Source organism: Oncorhynchus gorbuscha, linkage group LG05, assembly GCF_021184085.1.
Source record: "Oncorhynchus gorbuscha isolate QuinsamMale2020 ecotype Even-year linkage group LG05, OgorEven_v1.0, whole genome shotgun sequence".
NCBI classification, from domain to species: Eukaryota; Metazoa; Chordata; class Actinopteri; order Salmoniformes; family Salmonidae; genus Oncorhynchus; species Oncorhynchus gorbuscha.
The window spans coordinates 23,294,492-23,314,145 of NC_060177.1; the positions used below are offsets into that span (position 1 = coordinate 23,294,492).

The following is a 19,654-nucleotide window of genomic DNA, read 5'->3' on the forward strand; positions in this document are numbered from 1 at the left end:
GCAATGGTAGAGTTGCTGGTGGGAGGGTCGGTGTAGTAGTAGTAGGGAAACCATTCCTCTCCCAACGATCCATCCTCTCCATCATCTGATCCATCGCTGATCCTAGGCGATGGAAGATGGACGTGTGATGTTGGACTCGCTCCTCCATAGTGGGAAGAGGAGTGGTCGCTGCTCCTGCTGACTCCATAGAAGGTGCGGGCTTCTGTTACGAGTAAATGAGTGAAGAGGTGTGGAGTCAGGCGCAGAGCGCAAAAGATGTGGGAAAAACAACACGCTTTAATGTCCTGGAAACATAACATGAACAAAAGTGGAAACACAAAATGAACAGAAATATAAACGGACAGCGTGAAACCCAAATGCCAACAAAATACACTCAAACAAGGAAACAAGAGAACAAGCCCGCACGAAACAGAAGCGGGCTGAACAGACTATATATAACCCTATCCTAACAACCAAACAAGAAACAGGTGCTACCAATTAGACAGAACTAAACGAACACAGAACAACGGATCGGCGATAGCTAGTAGACGGGCTATATATGGACCGATTTAATCGAAAAAAAGACCCAATAGTGATTATGGGACATCTAGGAGTGCCAACAAAGAAGATGGTCAAAGGTAATGAATGTTTTATATTTTATTTGTGCGGTTTGTGTAGCGACGACTATACTAATGATTTTGTTTACGTCCCCTTGCGGGTCTTTTGGGGTGTTACATGCTATCAGATAATAGCTTCTCATGCTTTCGCCGAAAAGCATTTTAAAAATCTGACTTGCTGCCTGGATTCACAACGAGTGTAGCTTTAATTCAATACCCTGCATGTGTATTTTAATGAACGTTTGAGTTTTAACTAGTACTATTAGCATTTAGCGTAGCGCATTTGCATTTCCAGATATCTAGATGGGACGCCTGCGTGTCAGGTAGGAGCAAGAGGTTAACCAGGTAGGCAAGTTGAGAACAAGTTCTCATTTACAATTGGAACCTGACCAAGATACAGTAAAGCAGTTCGACACATACAACAACACAGAGTTACAAATGGAGTCTTTGGCTATGCCGGATTAAGTGATATGACATGCTATTCTATAAAATCATTTCTACGTAATTAATATTACCTGATTGAGCTAATCCTGTAAATGTATTTAACGAGAGAGTCGGGGCACCACAAAATAATATTTATAGAGCTGTTATCTTCCGAATAAACTCTTAAAGACCTAGTAATATTTTACATCAATAGCAGTCAATATTAATCGTTATCTTAATTCAGTCTCATCTGAAAGTTGTAAATTCTTGGTTATCTGCACGAAACCTGGCTAACAAGTTGAATCAGCAAAACAAAATTGGGTTTAATTATTTATTTACTAAATACCTAACTAATCACACAGAATTACACATACACATAATTAAATCATAACGTGATGACAAATTACGTCATAAAGGAAATGTCCCTAGTGGGCGGAACAGCTTGTTACACAAAAGAAAAGGGGCGGGGTTTGAGTGAAAAAGCGGGAAGACTGAGGAACAAAGGGCGAAGCTGTGCAATCGTAAATACAGTATCTTATACATTCTAAATTACCGCCCATTTGGAAAAGGAAAATGCAATAAATATTTACTCTGAGCTGCGCTTCGGTAGGTTGGTTGTAGATGGAAGGCCGTGTTGCCCAACCGAGTCCTTTGTCCTTTGAAGAATGTCTCTACTGGTAAATTGGATAGGTTGTAGTAATATTGTTGTGTGATAGTGTTATGCTGGTGAATGAGGACCCAAAAGCGACTTAACAGAAACAGAGTCTTTATTCCAGTCTTAAACAAAAACGATAATCCTGGATATAATCTTAGGTAAATACAAAACAGGAAAACTGAAATCCTCTCATCAGTAGAGAGGAACGACTGGAGACGCAACCACAGACTGCAGGTCGCTTCGGGAAGGCACAGGCCGTAGCTGACATAGACACCTGCTCACACGCAGCATCTGAAGAAGGCAAAAACACGACAGGGCGGAACAAGGACACAGAACAGCATACATCAAACAAGGATCCGACAAGGACAGAAGCGGAAAACAGAGGGAGAAATAGGGACTCTAATCAGAGGGCAAAATAGGGGACAGGTGTGAAAGAGTAAATGAGGTAGTTAGGAGAATGAGGAACAGCTGGGAGCAGGAACGGAACGATAGAGAGAGAGAGCGAGAGAGGGAGAGAGGGAGGGGGAGAGAGAGGGATAGAAAGAGGGAAAGAACCTAATAAGACCAGCAGAGAGAAACGAATAGAAGGGAAGCACAGGGACAAGACATGATAATCAATGACAAAACATGACAGTACCCCCCACTCACCGAGCGCCTCCTGGCGCACTCGAGGAGGAACCCTGGCGGCAACGGAGGAAATCATCAATCAACGAACGGTCCAGCACGTCCCGAGATGGAACCCAACTCCTCTCCTCAGGACCGTAACCCTCCCAATCCACTAAGTACTGGTGACCACGTCCCCGAGAACGCATGTCCATGATCTTCCGTACCTTGTAAATAGGTGCGCCCTCGACAAGGACGGGGGGGGGGAGGGAAGACGAACGGGAGCGCGAAGAAAAGGCTTGACACAGGAGACATGGAAGACAGGGTGGACGCGACGAAGATGTCGCGGAAGAAGCAGTCGCACAGCGACAGGATTGACGACCTGAGAGACACGGAACGGACCAATGAACCGCGGAGTCAACTTGCGAGAAGCTGTCGTAAGGGGAAGGTTACGAGTGGAAAGCCACACTCTCTGACCGCGACAATACCTAGGACTCTTAAACCTACGTTTATTGGCGGCTCTCACAGTCTGCGCCCTGTAACGGCAAAGTGCAGACCTGACCCTCCTCCAGGTGCGCTCACAACGTTGGACAAAAGCCTGAGCGGAAGGAACGCTGGACTCGGCGAGCTGGGACGAGAACAGAGGAGGCTGGTACCTAAGACTACTCTGAAACGGAGATAGCCCGGTAGCAGACAAAGGAAGCTGTGAGCGTATTCTGCCCAGGGGAGCTGTTCTGCCCAAGACACAGGGTTTCGGAAAGAAAGGCTGCGTAATATGCGACCAATCGTCTGATTGGCCCTTTCTGCTTGACCGTTAGACTGGGGATGAAAACCGGAAGAGAGACTGACGGAAGCACCAATCAAACGACAGAACTCCCTCCAAAACTGTGACGTGAATTGCGGGCCTCTGTCTGAAATGGCATCTAACGGGAGGCCATGAATTCTGAACACATTCTCAATGATGATTTGTGCCGTCTCCTTAGCGGAAGGAAGCTTAGCGAGGGGAATGAAATGTGCCGCCTTAGAGAACCTATCGACAACCGTAAGAATCACAGTCTTCCCCGCAGACGAAGGCAGACCGGTAATAAAGTCTAAGGCGATGTGAGACCATGGTCGAGAAGGAATGGGAAGCGGTCTGAGACGACCGGCAGGAGGAGAGTTACCTGACTTAGTCTGCGCGCAGTCCGAACAAGCAGCCACGAAATGGCGCGTGTCATACTCCTGAGTAGGCCACCAAAACCGCTTGCGAATAGAAGCAAGCGTACCCCGAACGCCGGGGTGGCCAGCTAACTTGGCAGAGTGAGCCCACTGAAGAACAGCCAGACGAGTAGAGACAGGAAGGAAAAGAAGGTTACTAGGACAATCGTGCGGCGACGCAGTGTGAGTGAGTGCTTGCTTTACCTGTCTCTCAATTCCCCAGACAGTCAACCCGACAACACGCCCTTCAGGGAGAATCCCCTCGGGGTCGGTAGAAGCCACAGAAGAACTAAAGAGACGGGATAAGGCATCAGGCTTGGTGTTCTTATTTCCCGGGCGATAAGAAATCACGAACTCAAAACGAGCGAAAAACAACGCCCAACGAGCTTGACGTGCATTAAGTCGTTTGGCAGAACGGATGTACTCAAGGTTCTTATGGTCAGTCCAAACGACAAAAGGGACGGTCGCCCCCTCCAACCACTGTCGCCATTCGCCTAGGGCTAAGCGGATGGCGAGCAGTTCGCGGTTACCCACATCATAGTTGCGTTCCGATGGCGACAGGCGATGAGAAAAATAAGCGCAAGGATGGACCTTATCGTCAGAATGGAAGCGCTGGGACAGAATGGCTCCCACGCCCACCTCTGAAGCGTCAACCTCGACAATGAATTGTTTAGTGACGTCAGGAGTAACAAGGATAGGAGCGGATGTAAAACGCTTCTTGAGGAGATCAAAAGCTCCCTGGGTGGAACCGGACCACTTAAAGCACGTCTTGACAGAAGTAAGAGCTGTGAGAGGGGCAGCCACTTGACCGAAATTACGAATGAAACGCTGATAGAAATTAGCGAAACCGAGAAAGCGCTGCAACTCGACACGTGACTTAGGAACGGGCCAATCGCTGACAGCCTGGACCTTAGCGGGATCCATCTGAATGCCTTCAGCGGAAATAACAGAACCGAGAAATCCTCGGAGGGTTTTGCAAATGTAACATCAGTAGAGTAGAGAGAGGAAAAAGGGGGGAAGAGGTATTTATGACTGTCATAAACCTACTCCCAGTCCAACGCCATGACACAAACATACAGTCAATAATACAGTAGAAAAATAAGTCTATATACAATGTGAGCAAATGAGGTGAGATAAGGGAGGTAAAGGAAAAAAAGCCATGGTGGTGAAGTAAGTACAATATAGCAAGTAAAACACTGGAATGGTAGATTTGCAGTGGAAGAATGTGCAAGGTAGAGATATAAATAATTGGGTGCAAAGGAGCAAAATAAATAAATAAATACAGTAGGGGGGAGATAGTTTTTTGGGCTAAATTATAAATGGGCTATGTACAGGTGCAGTAATCTGTGAGCTGCTCTGACAGCTGATGCTTAAAGCTAGTGAGGGAGATGTGTTTCCAGTTTCAGAGATTTTTGTAGTTTGTTCCAGTCATTGGCAGCAGAGAACTGGAAGGAGAAGCGCCCAAAGGAAGAATTGGTTTTGGGGGTGACCAGAGAGATATACCTGCTGGAGCGCGTGCTACAGGTGGGTGCTGCTATGGTGACCAGCGAGCTGAGATAAGGGGGGACTTTACCTAGCAGGGTCTTGTAGATGACCTGGAGCCAGTGGGTTTGGCGCCGAGTATGAAGTGAGGGCCAGCCAACGAGAGCGTACAGGTCGCAGTGGTGGGTAGTATATGGGGCTTTGGTGACAAAACGGATGGCACTGTGATAGACTACATCCAATTTATTGAGTAGGGTATTGAAGGCTATTTTGTAAATGACATCACCGAAGTCGAGGATCGGTAGGATGGTCAATTTTACAAGGGTATGTTTGGCAGCATGAGTGAAGGATGCTGTGTTGCGAAATAGGAAGCCAATTCTAGATTTAACTTTGGATTGGAGATGTTTTATGTGAGTCTGGAAGGAGAGTTTACAATATAACCAGACACCAAGGTATTTGTAGTTGTCCACATATTCTAAGTCAGAACCGTCCAGAGTAGTGATGTTGGACGGGCGGGCAGGTGCAGGCAGCGATCGGTTGAAGAGCATGCATTTAGTTTTACTTGTATTTAAGAGCCATTGGAGGCCACGGAAGGAGAGTTGTATGGCATTGAAGCTCGTCTGCAGGGTTGTTAACACAGTGTCCAAAGAAGGGCCAACAGTATACAGAATGGTGTCGTCCGCGTAGAGGTGGATCAGAGACTCACCAGCAGCAAGAGCGACATCATTGATGTATACAGAGATGAGAGTCGGTCCAAGAATTGAACCCTGAGGCACCCCCATAGAGACTGCCAGAGGCCCGGACAACAGGCCCTCTGATTTGAAACACTGAACTCTATCAGAGAAGTAGTTGGTGAACCAGGCGAGGCAATCATTTGAGAAACCAAGGCTATCGAGTCTGCCGATGAGGATGTGGTGATTGACAGAGTCGAAAGCCTTGGCCACGGCTGCACAGTATTGTTTCTTATCGATGGCGGTTAAGATATCGTTTATTTCTGCTTGAAAAAGCTAGACTTGGCTTTTCTAACTGCCTGTGTATATTGGTTTCTAGCTTCCTTGAAAAGTTGCATATCACGGGGGCTGTTCGATGCTAATGCAGAACGCCATATGATGTGTTTGTGTTGGTTAAGGGCAGTCAGGTCTGGAGAGAATGGGGCATGCTTATTTAAGATGGTGAGGAAGGCATTTAAAAAAAACTAGGCATCCTCTACTGACGGGATGAGGTCAATATCCTTCCAGGGTACCCCGGCCAGGTCGATTAGAAAGGCCTGCTCGCTGAAGTGTTTCAGGGAGCGTTTGATAGTGATGATTGGAGGTCGTTTGACCGCTGACCCATTACGGATGCAGGCAATGAGACAGTGATCGCTGAGATCTTGGTTGAAAACAGCAGAGGTGTATTTAGAGGGCAAGTTGGTTAGGATGATATCTATGAGGGTGCCCGTGTTTACGGCTTTGGGGTGGTACCTGGTAGGTTCATTGATAATTTGCGTGAGATTTAGAGCATCAAGCTTAGATTGTAGAATGGCTGGGGTGTTAAGCATATCCCAGTTTAGGTCGCCTAGCAGCATGAGCTCTGAAGATAGATGGGGGGGCAATCAGTTCACATATGGTGTCCAGAGCACAGCTGGGGGCAGAGGGTGGTCTACAGCAGTCGGCAACAGTGAGAGACTTGTTTTTAGAGAGGTGGATTTTTAAAAGTAGAAGTTCAAATTGTTTGGTTACAGACCTGGATAGTAGGACAGAACTCTGCAGGCTATCTCTGCAGTAGATTGCAACACTGTCCCCTTTGGCCGTTCTATCTTGTCTGAAAATGTTGTAGTTAGAGATGAAGATTTCAGAATTCTGGCTGGTCTTCCTGAGCCAGGATTCAGACACGGCTAGAACATCCGGGTTGGCAGAGTGTGCTAAAGCAGTGAATAAATCAAACTTAGGGAGGAGGCTTCTAATGTTAACATGCAAGAAACCAAGGCTATTACAGTTACAGAAGTCATCAAAAGAGAGCGCCTGGGGAATAGGAGTGGAGCTAGGCACTGCTGGGCATGGATTTCCCTCTCCATCACTAGAGGAACAGGGGAGGAGTAGGATAAGGGTACGGCTAAAAGCTATGAGAATTGGTCGTCTAGAACGTCCGGAACGGAGAGTAAAAGAGGTTTCTGGGGGCGATAAAATAGCTTCAAGGTATAATGTACAGACAAAGGTATGGTAGGATGTGAATACAGTGGAGGTAAACCTAGGTATTGAGTGATGATGAGAGAGATATTTTCTCTAGAAACATCATTGAAACCAGGTGATGTCATCGCTTGTGTGGGTGGTGGAACTGAAAGGTTGGATAAGGTATAATGAGCAGGGTTAGAGGCTCTACAGTGAAATAAGCCAATAAACACTAACCAGAACAGCAATGGACAAGGCATATTGACATTAAGGAGAGGCATGCTTAGGATAGTGATCATAAGGGTCCAGTGAGTTGTGAGGTTGGTTGGGGTCACCACAATCCGTGGTTAGCTGAATACTAACGTTAGCCAGTAAACTGGCTCGCTTCTGGCTAGCTTCTGGTTTGCTTGTAAGTTGTCAGAAAATGTCATTTAAACCAGTAGTCATGAGTGCAAACGATTTGGTTTAATTTGAAGTTATACGTTTGAAGTTATTTACATATAGTTTACATTATAGCGAATACGCTGGCTTGCTGGGTCCTCCATACTATGTTACACCCCGCAAATGTTTTTTCCGGCATGACTTCGACATTCTTCGAAAAATAGAAAAGCGAGGTGTAACTTTGCATTGGGACTTTTGATGAGTATTCTAATGCAACTCCATATGTTACATGTTGTTACATTTATGCTACCTTACCTTTAAGGCCCATCTCCACCAGCACTCTGAAAGAGCCATTCTAATCCATGTAATTATCCATCAGGATTTACATGGGTGACTAAATAATGCTCTTCAACAAACAAAGATACACTAATCACTGTGTAGTAACACACACACACACACACTTCAATAAACTCTCTCTTCACATACACAGGCACAACCATAGCCTACTGCATCACTGGAGTGTGGTGAAGACCAGACCTGTCTCTGCACTTGTGCGCTCTCCGATCTCCCGCCAATTGAGAGTGCTTTGTTTCCGTATTGAAAATGTTTTATGCTGTTTGTTAAATATTCCATGTAATATTACAATAATCGCTAGCATTAAACCATCACATTCCCTTACTGTTTACTACAAAATGTGAGACATTTTTGTTTCATGTTTGGTAGGCCAACACTATGTTGTTGTAAGTTAGGGGTAGCCTAGTGGTTAGAATGTTGGACTAGTAACTGAAAGTTTGAAAGTTCAAATCCCCGAGCTGACAAGGTACAAATCTGTCATTCTGCCCCTGAACAGGCAGTTAACCCACTGTTCTTAGACCGTCATTGAAAATAAGAATTTGTTCTTAACTGACTTGCCTAGTTAAATTAAGGAAAAATAAATATGTCATTTCCTCTCCTCTGTGTGTGAGCAATATTTATAGTGCACAAGAACATTCGCAATATACATTTTTCATCAAATGTGTTTGTTTTCTGTGTCCTCAGTGTTAAATGTCCGCCACCAGTCAAAGTTCAATGGCACGTTCCAATAGTTACGGCAGAAATCCATTTAGCACGCTGGAGGAGATGAAACAACGGAGCCCCATTGATTTTCAAAGAAGGGAAGTGAAGCAGCCTGGGGGCAGTTGGGCAGTAGTGTGAACAGGGCAGGACCAAAGTTGGGGAAAGCTGAACTTTTGTTGTGTACTCCACAAGATCGCGTTGCTATTGACCAATCAAAGCTCACTGTTTCAAGCCCCTACTGGATTGATTGTTGATACCTTGCACTCTTTAGCCTGCTTGCTAGCTTCAACATGATGGTGAAGCTAGCGTTGCTATCGGTATAGTGGATCACTGCTTTTATTTTATTTTCATTGAAGTATTATTAACAAGATAGAATATATATATAAATATATATTTAAAAGGCTAGATCAGCATCGTCACCTGTAAAAAATTAAAGCCCTTTTGCACCTGAACCTGCCTGCCTCCTGCAACTTTTCAAACAGTGAAATCCAAGGCCCTACAAGCCCAACATCTGGGGGGGGGGTTGGAGCGAGAGGTTGATGTGGTGGGAGAAGAAATAGAGAGGGGTAGGAGACAATGGAAGAGAGGCAAAAAAGGAACAGGCATTGGGAGAAGGTGAGACAGAGTGTGAGTGAGGGAGAGAGATGGAGAGGCAGTGAGACAGAGTTAAAAGATAGAGGGAGAGGAAGGTGAAGGATAGGGAGAGAGGAGGAGAATTGGCATGTTAACTCAGAGGTAGTGTGGAGTAGAAAGAAAGTGGAGAGAAGGAGAGAGGCACAAGGGAAAGAGGAAAATATAGAGGAGTGAGGGGAAAGGAGAGCGAGCACTGAGGAACAAGGCCAAAGAGTAGGGGAAAGGGAGGGATTGAGGGAGGGAGGTAATATGGGCAGGGAGTAGAAAAGGGAGGGCAGTGGTGCTTGCTATGTCTGGACGCATCTATTCTCATCATAGGGGAAATCAGAGCCAGTCACACACACCCACACCCACACTCACACACACACACACACACACACACACACACACACACACACACACACACACACACACACACACACACACACACACACACACACACACACACACACACACACACACACACACACACACACACACACACACACACACACACACACACACACACACACACACACACACACACACACACAGAAGTAAAAAATTAATCACATGCACCCCCCCACACACACACAAACTGAAGTTGAGTGTTCACAGAGGTATTACTGAGTCTTGACATAATAATCTTCTCTTTAAATGCACCACTACTCCCCTCCCAGCTGCTACAGATCAGAAAAGGCAGCTCATACATTATCATTGACTACCTTTCTCTTTCATTTCTCTTCCCTTTCTCTCTCTTTCACTCCTCCTTCCATTCTCTTTCTCTCTCTTCCTCACTCTCTAACTTTTACTGCTCTCTCACACATTCTCTCCGTTTCTATCTCGCTCTGTCTGCCTGTGTCTCCTGCTTTTTCTTTCTCTCTGTCTCTCTCTCTCCCTCCACCCCCCACTTTCTGTCTGTGAACACCTCTGTCATCTCTCTGGCTGGTGTTCTGTGTGTGAGAGTCTCATTATGTCCGGTTGCCATCTCAAGTGGAGTTGCCATCTCAAGTGGACAGAGAGTCAGAGTCTGGGTCTCTAAGCCATGACCAACCATCTGTTAAAACTTGCCTGGGCGAGAGGGTCGTATGTGTGTTTGACTGTGTGTGTGTTTGAGATTGACGCCACTTGATCAAAGAGCGGGGGACGGGATGTTGGGTAACCGTGGCAGCAGTGAGTGTTGGAAGGGCTAATGGGAGAAGGACTGCAGCCAAGCTTTCATTCCACTAGAAAGCTCTAACCAAGGGATCCAACCCAACCTCCCATTCACTCCACAGTCCACACTACAGTACCTCCAGTACAGCCCACTACACTGTACACGCAAACCTGCACTGCATATCAACTGCAGTCCTGTAGGGCTGTTTATGATGGAGTTTCACCCTCCATACTGCAGCACTCACTACACTGTCATTAATAAGACAATGGCCCTGCTTGAACACATCCTAAGTGTATCATTCCTTCCCCCTTCCTTTGACTGATCACTGATCTGACAAGACTGGGTCTGTAAAACCTGTAATGGATCTCTGCCTTTCACCCATCCAATCATGTTAGATCGGTGATTACTCAAGTAAGATAAACAGGGTTACAGAGTATAGCATATGGACAAACCCCACTGCAGCACAGCGGGACTGACATCTGAAGTTATGCTAAATCAAATCAAATCAAATCAAATCCAATTGTATTTGTCACATACACATGGTTAGCAGATGTTAATGCGAGTGTAGCGAAATGCTTGTGCTTCTAGTTCCGACAATGCAGTGATAACCAACAAGTAATCTAACTAACAATTCCAAAACTACTGTCTTATACACAGTGTAAGGGGATACAGAATATGTACATAAGGATATATGAATGAGTGATGGTACAGAGCAGCATACAGTAGATGGTATCGAGTACAGTATATACATATGAGATGAGTATGTAGACAAAGTAAACAAAGTGGCATAGTTAAAGTGGCTAGTGATACATGTATTACATAAGGATGCAGTCGATGATGTAGAGTACAGTATATACGTATGCATATGAGATGAATAATGTAGGGTAAGTAACATTATATAAGGTAGCATTGTTTAAAGTGGCTAGTGATATATTTACATCATTTCCCATCAATCCCATTATTAAAGTGGCTGGAGTTGGGTCAGTGTCAATGACAGTGTGTTGGCAGCAGCCACTCAATGTTAGTGGTGGCTGTTTAACAGTCTGATGGCCTTAAGATAGAAGCTGTTTTTCAGTCTCTCGGTCCCAGCTTTGATGCACCTGTACTGACCTCGCCTTCTGGATGATAGCGGGGTGAACAGGCAGTGGTTCGGGTGGTTGATGTCCTTGATGATCTTTATGGCCTTCCTGTAACATCGGGTGGTGTAGGTGTCCTGGAGGGCAGGTAGTTTGCCCCCAGGTGATGCGTTGTGCAGACCTCACTACCCTCTGGAGAGCCTTACGGTTGAGGGCGGAGCAGTTGCCGTACCAGGCAGTGATACAGCCCGCCAGGATGCTCTCGATTGTGCATCTGTAGAAGTTTGTGAGTGCTTTTGGTGACAAGCCAAATTTCTTCAGCCTCCTGAGGTTGAAGAGGCGCTGCTGCGCCTTCTTCACGATGTTGTCAGTGTGAGTGGACCAATTCAGTTTGTCTGTGATGTGTATGCCGAGGAACTTAACACTTGCTACCCTCTCCACTACTGTTCCATCGATGTGGATAGGGGGGTGTTCCCTCTGCTGTTTCCTGAAGTCCACAATCATCTCCTTAGTTTTGTTGATGTTGAGTGTGAGGTTATTTTCCTGACACCACACTCCGAGGGCCCTCACCTCCTCCTGTAGGCCGTCTCGTCGTTGTTGGTAATCAAGCCTACCACTGTTGTGTCATCCGCAAACTTGATGATTGAGTTGGAGGCGTGCGTGGCCACGCAGTCGTGGGTGAACAGGGAGTACAGTAGAGGGCTCAGAACGCACCCTTGTGGGGCCCCCGTGTTGAGGATCAGTGGGGAGGAGATGTTGTTACCTACCCTCACCACCTGGGGGCGGCCCGTCAGGAAGTCCAGTACCCAGTTGCACAGGGCGGGGTCGAGACCCAGGGTCTCGAGCTTGATGACGAGCTTGTGAGGGTACTATGGTGTTGAATGCCGAGCTGTAGTCGATGAACAGAATTCTCACATAGGTATTCCTCTTGTCCAGGTGGGTTAGGGCAGTGTGCAGTGTGGTTGAGATTGCATCGTCTGTGGATCTATTTGGGCGGTAAGCAAATTGGAGTGGGTCTAGGGTGTCAGGTAGGGTGGAGGTGATATGGTCCTTGACTAGTCTCTCAAAGCACTTCATGATGACGGAAGTGAGTGCTACGGGGCGGTAGTCGTTTAGCTCAGTTACCTTAGCTTTCTTGGGAACAGGAACAATGGTGGCCCTCTTGAAGCATGTGGGAACAGCAGACTGGTATAGGGATTGATTGAATATGTCCGTAAACACACCGGCCAGCTGGTCTGCGCATGCTCTGAGGGCGCGGCTGGGGATGCCGTCTGGGCCTGCAGCCTTGCGAGGGTTAACACGTTTAAATGTCTTACTCACCTCGGCTGCAGTGAAGGAGAGACCGCATGTTTTCGTTGCAGGCCGTGTCAGTGGCACTGTATTGTCCTCAAAGCGGGCAAAAAAAGTTATTTAGTCTGCCTGGGAGCAAGACATCCTGGTCCGTGACTGGGCTGGGTTTCTTCTTGTAGTCCGTGATTGACTGTAGACCCTGCCACATGCCTCTTGTGTCTGAGCCATTGAATTGAGATTCCACTTTGTCTCTGTACTGACGCTTAGCTTGTTTAATAGCCTTGCGGAGGGAATAGCTGCATTGTTTATATTCGGACATGTTACCAGACACCTTGCCCTGATTAAAAGCAGTGGTTCGCGCTTTCAGTTTCACGCGAATGCTGCCATCATTCCACGGTTTCTGGTTAGGGAATGTTTTTATCGTTGCTATGGGAACGACATCTTCGACGCACGTTCTAATGAAATCGCACACCGAACCAGCGTATTCGTCAATATTTTTATCTGACACAATACGAAACATGTCCCAGTCCACGTGATGGAAGCAGTCTTGGAGTGTGGAGTCAGCTTGGTCGGACCAGCGTTGGACAGACCTCAGCGTAGGAGCCTCTTGTTTTAGTTTCTGCCTGTAGGCAGGGATCAGCAAAATGGAGTCGTGGTCAGCTTTTCCGAAAGGGGGGCGGGGCAGGGCCTTATATGCGTCGCGGAAGTTAGAGTAACAATGATCCAAGGTTTTACCACCCCTGGTTGCGCAATCGATATGCTGATAAAATTTAGGGAGTCTTGTTTTCAGATTAGCTTTGTTAAAATCCCCAGCTACAATGAATGCAGCCTCCGGATAAATGGTTTCCAGTTTGCAAAGAGTTAAATAAAGTTCGTTCAGAGCCATCGATGTGTCTGCTTGGGGAGGATATATACGGCTGTGATTATAATCGAAGAGAATTCTCTTGGAAGATAATGCGGTCTACATTTGATTGTGAGGAATTCTAAATCAGGTGAACAGAAGGATTTGAGTTCCTGTATGTTTCCTTCATCACACCATGTCTCGTTAGTCATGAGGCATACGCCCCCGCCACTCTTCTTACCAGAAAGATGTTTGTTTCTGTCGGCGCGATGCCTGGAGAAACCCGTTGGCTGCACCGCATCGGATAGCGTCTTCCCAGTAAGCCATGTTTCCGTGAAGCAGAGAACGTTGCGATGTCCCTCTGGAATGCCACCATTGCTCGGATTTCGTCAACCTTGTTGTCAAGAGACTGGACATTGGCAAGAAGAATGCTGGGGAGTGGTGCGCGATGTGCCCTTTTTCGGAGTCTGTAATGAAACCTAAGATGACCTGGGGTACTAATGTAAGAAATAACACGTAAAAAAACAAAAAACTGCATAGTTTCCTAGGAACGCGAAGCGAGGCGGCCATCTCTGTCGGCGCTACAAACACATGAGATGTATATATGGTTATATACTGGATAAATGGATGCGTGTGAATGTTCAAGGTGATTTTGATCAGAGTCCTGCAGGCATTGTGGAGATGCACCCTGGGATATGGGACAGTCAGACTGTCCAACAACACTTTCCAAACTTATGATGTGCTGAACAAAGTCTGGCTCCAGCCGAGCCAGACCCAGCTAGGTCCCTCAGTGTAGAATCCATCATTTAAAGAAAATTGTTTCAAGTTATGACAAGTTAGCTAGGGGGAGGCAGGCAGATGAAACTATGTTTTGGCGTGGAGAGAGATGGAGATATTTCTTAATAACATTTTTGGGGAATTGTGTGTATTGTTTTGTATTGCTAGGTATTACTGCACAGTTGGAGTTAGAAACACAATTATTTCGCTGCACCTGCGATAACATCTACAAATATGTGTATGCGACCAATACAATTTGATTTGGTTTGATTTGAGAGAAGGAGAGGCAGTTAACTTTGCATTAGCACCTTCTTGGTCGCGACAGAGGGCTGGCTGGGTCTAATGAGACAGAGGCAGTGGAGAGTACAGCGGAGAATGCTTTAGAACAGAGTAGCGTTCACTGACACCTCCATTTATCATCCTCCGCAGCCCTGTCTCTCTCTCTGTCACGCCAGAGCCTGGTAGGCTCTCCATCCCGGCCGGGACGATAACACTCTAACCAGACGTCTCTAACAACCAGCGCCACGGCCACAGAGCCAGATGAAAATCAGAACGGAGGGGGAGAGGAGGAGAGGAACAGAGAGAAAGAGACACTATGTGGGAGAAAGGGAAAACAATATACAGCCAAATTGAATAGATATTTGATGTGTCTCATCCGCATACACAGAAAATTAGAGGTCAAATGCAATTAGTGAGTTGTTTTTCAGAGTGTAAGGGATATGTCCCTACACAGTGGCTCACAGGGAATCACACACTGAGGAACTCACACACAGATGCACACATACACAGAGGCACACATACACAGAGGCACACATACACACGCAGACACACACACACTGATCCACTGAGACAGCAGCTCTGAAAGAGAAGAATCTCTCTAATCCTCGTAGCAGAAGTGATTATCTGAATCTGCCGGCTCATCTCTCTCCTTTCCCACTTTATCTCTCTCTTTTTCACTCTCTCTGTGCAGAAGAAGAGAAGGATGATTAGCTGGGGAGAAGTGCGGCCCACTAATATAATAAGCAGGAAAATGGTTTTTCTAAGTGGGAGGAAGATATTAGGTGTCTTGTAAGTCCAATTTGCTGCCACCATCACAAACTAATGATCATCTCTGTCTATGCAAAATAAATCAAAGCACTGATTATGTGGAAGAGGCTCTCGGTCTCCGAACAATGTTGGAAATGAACATGCTTATGGATGGAGGGATTGTGTGTTCTAAAGAGCATACTTGTGAAAGCACACGGAAAGGACACGGAAACTACATGTATGATACTGGCTCTAACACTCAAATTAAAACCATATACCACATCAACCTATATCCTAAACATTTGTGTTTGTATTGCACATTTTTAGTCATAGCATTTTTGCATTTATTTAATCAAGTTTGTCCCAAGGGTTTCTGCTTGTGTTGGCTGCTTGTTCTGTGCATGACTCATACGGTTAGTTGCTCTGGATAAGAATGCCTGCAGAGTAACTGAACAGGAATGTAATGTGAATGAGATCCAGGTCTATGTTGACCTGACAGTGCAACTACGGCAATGAAACACACATGGTCCTTTACCACACACACGCACACACCCACCCACCCACCCACCCACCCACCCACACACCACCCACCCACCCACCCACCCACCCACCCACCCACCCACACACACACACACACACACACACACACACACACACACACACACACACACACACACACACACACACACACACACACACACACACACACACACACACACACACACACACACACACACACACACACAGGTGAAATCATCTCAAGCCAGTGTCACTCTTTTTCATTGATGGATAACCTTTCACAAAATAGCATTCATTTTCTCGTTCTCTCTCTCTCCCTTTTTGTCTGATCATCAAGTTGAAGGTTGCTCAGTTACAGCTTCCCACTGTCGAAGCTTTTCCACCTGCCTGGTTTAATAGTTTTACACCGTCATCCTCTCTGACGCGTCTCTACTCTCGCCACAACCTAACGATCCACTTCTTCTCTCCCTGCTGTAAGTGATCTCAGCACTGTCAAGGTCAGCTGCAGTGTGTCTACACTACGCATGAGGAGCCCTTACCAGAACTCACTGTAAAGGAGGGTGAATATAGCAAAAATATCTCATAGTTTCCCTTCAATATTTGACGTATTATTGGATGAATGTCTATTTTTGATTAATTATTTCCGTGTGGCTACAGAGTTAAAATAAAAATCAAATCAAATCAAATCAAATTATTTATATAGCCCTTCGTACATCAGCTGATATCTCAAAGTGCTGTACAGAAACCCAGCCTAAAACCCCAAACAGCAAACAATGCAGGTGTAAAAGCAAAGGGTTTCGTTTAGGTATTCATTCTGAGTGGTTACGGTTAGGGCTATGGTTTGGTGAAGGCTTAAAACAAAATCATTCAAAACAATGCACTATTACTATCAGGTATCACCAGTATTTACAGTATTCTTGCGGCTTGCTAGAGCATTGTGAACTGCCATAGCGCAGTGGTCTAAACAGTGTGCTCCGGCTCCGAGCATCACCAGTTTGCTCATTGCTGGACAATCGCCTACATTTTTTGGGGTGAGTGCCGAGGAAGGCATATATTGACGTTCTCAGGACCTCTTCAGACGTCCGAAATCGCAGTGTGTTTCTAGTGATTGGTCTGCAACAGTCTGAATAGAGAGGGATGTATGAGGAGAGTGGTGGGATGAATATGGGGAGTTGTGAGTGTAATGGAAAGAGTGACAGGAGGAGTAATGGAAAGAGTGACAGGAGGAGTAATGGAAAGAGTGACAGGAGGAGTAATGGAAAGAGTGACAGGAGGAGTAATGGATAGTGACAGGATGAGTAATGGAAAGAGTGACAGGAGGAGTAATGGAAAGAGTGACAGGAGGAGTAATGGAAAGAGTGACAGGAGGAGTAATGGAAATAGTGACAGGATGAGTAATGGAAAGAGTGACAGGAGGAGTAATGGAAAGAGTGACAGGAGGAGTAATGGAAATAGTCACAGGAGGAGCAATGGAAATAGTGACAGGAGGAGTAATGGAAAGAGTGACAGGAGGAGTAATGGAAGGAGTGACAGGAGGAGTAATGGAAAGAGTGACAGGAGGAGTAATGGAAAGAGTGACAGGAGGAGTAATGGAAAGAGTGACAGGAGGAGTAATGGAAAGAGTGACAGGAGGAGTAATGGAAAGAGTGACAGGAGAGTAATGGAAAGAGTGACAGGAGGAGTGGAAAGAGTGACAGGAGGAGTAATGGAAAGAGTGACAGGAGGAATGGAAAGAGTGACAAGAGGAGTAATGGAAAGAGTAGGAGTATGGAAAGAGTGACAGGAGGAGTGGAAAGAGTGACAGGAGGAGTAATGGAAAGAGTGACAGGAGGAGTAATGGAAAGAGTGACAGGAGGAGTAATGGAAATGGAAAGTGACAGGAGGAGGGAAAGTAATGGAAAGAGTGACAGGAGGAGTAATGGAAAGAGTGACAGGAGGAATGGAAAGAGTGAAGGAGTAATGGAAAGAGTGACAGGAGGAGTAATGGAAAGAGTGACAGGAGGAGTAATGGAAAGAGTGACAGGAGGAGTAATGGAAAGAGTGACAGGATGAGTATTGGAAAGAATGGGGCTGTTTTCTTTGGACATTCAAATAGCCAGTTTGTCCAGTGTGTTTGTCTTTCTCATACTGAATGGAATTATCCTTCACTGCCTCTAATCTGACCTAATCCCACCTCAATAATCCTGTTGGTCTTCGTTGATTTGGGCTAAATAAACTGTGAAGTCACTGTGTGTGCGTGTGTGAGTTTGTGTGTGTGTGTATCTGTGCGCTTGCACGGGTGTATATGTGTGTCTTTTCCCACCACTCTATTCTCCTCACGTCAAGACACCCGGTTTAAAATGTGGTCTTTCCAGCGCTGAGGGGAAATCAATATGGCACGAGGCTAAATACAACAGAGACGACTAGCTCCACACAATAGAGAGCTGGATAAATGCCCCAGAAAAGAAAAGAGCAGGAATCTCACCACAGAGTGGAGCTCTATCCTCATACCAATGGTCCTTCGATCAAGACTACAGTGTTTAGCTGCTCTATCAACGCATGGATAATCTGTGGTATGAGTTGGTGAAAGACAGGGAGGGGGTCACTTTGGAAGATGAGAGAGAGAGAAAGAGAGAGAGAGAGAGAGAGAGAGAGAGAGAGAGAGAGAGAGAGAGAGAGAGAGAGAGAGAGAGAGAGAGAGAGAGAGAGAGAGAGAGAGAGAGAGAGAGAGAGAGAGAGAGTGAGACCCATAATGAGTGAGAGTGCTTGGAGTGGTGACTAGTGCTGTTCCTCGCTGCAGGGAGTAGAGTAAGAGAGCTGTGTAAAGTCATGCCACTCCTCCTGTCCAACTGCCTGCACAAACAAACAACAACAAACTGTCAGTCTTCTTTCACAATCAACTCATGAAGAGGATCAAAGACAAATAAATGTTTTTAAAAATGTATCTGTCATCCAGCTCCATTCTTGTCTGCTCCTCTCACTCGTAGGTCAGACAGAGTAGGTGAGTGGGTGGCTTCCCTTTACACAGAAGGACACCCTTTCATCCGCTCTTTCCCTCTTCATCCTCACCCTTCCTCACTCCTCTCCTTTCCTTTCCTCCCACTTCGCCTAACGATACCCCCCCCCCGTCGCACTGCATCGCCCTTTGAAGTTAATAAGACAAACTATCAGCCGTACCCATTTTAATTAGAAAACGGACAGAATGATTACATTTTTAATTGAAGCTGTCATTTTCAATTAAGATATGACGTCCTTGAGAGGCCCTCTCATCTCTCCCTCTGTTATTTATTCATTTATTGGCACACTCCCTCGCTTTTCTACTCCTCTGCCGGATCCCCTCCTCCCCTCTACCTCTCCTCTTCCCCAGAGCTAAAGACCCGTCTCATCAGTTGACCAGGTGCACCTCTCCACTGTGGAGGACCATCCTCTCTCTCCTCTATGCCCTTTTCCACCCTTCCTCTCTCTCTCTCCAGTCCAACTCCTCTCTCCTCTATGCCCTTTTCCACCCTTCCTCTCTCTCTCTCCAGTCCAACTCCTCTCTCCTCTATGCCCTTTTCTACCCTTCCTCTCTCTCTCTACAATCCAACTCCTCTCTCCTCTATGCCCTTTTCTACCCTTCCTCTCTCTCTCTCCAGTCCAACTCCTCTCTCCTCTATGCCCTTTTCCACCCTTCCTCTCTCTCTCTACAATCCAACTCCTCTCTCCTCTATGCCCTTTCCACCCTTTCTCTTTCTCTCCAGTCCAACTCCTCTCTCCTCTATGCCCTTTTCCACCCTTCCTCTCTCTCTCTTCCATCTCACTCCTTCTTCCCTTGCTTCTCCCTGTCTCGTTTCGC

At 46.2% G+C, this 19,654-nt stretch overlaps 1 protein-coding gene across 1 annotated transcript in view; it reads right to left on the reverse strand.

The window, feature by feature from the left end:
- Positions 1–37: 37 nt before the first annotated feature.
- The window catches only part of LOC124034847 (C-type lectin domain family 18 member A-like), a 32,865-nt gene continuing 13,248 nt past the window's right edge, over positions 38–19,654 (reverse strand). The window contains 1 exon segment of the mRNA XM_046348268.1: positions 38–202. The gene's annotated coding sequence lies outside the window, so the exon portion shown is untranslated.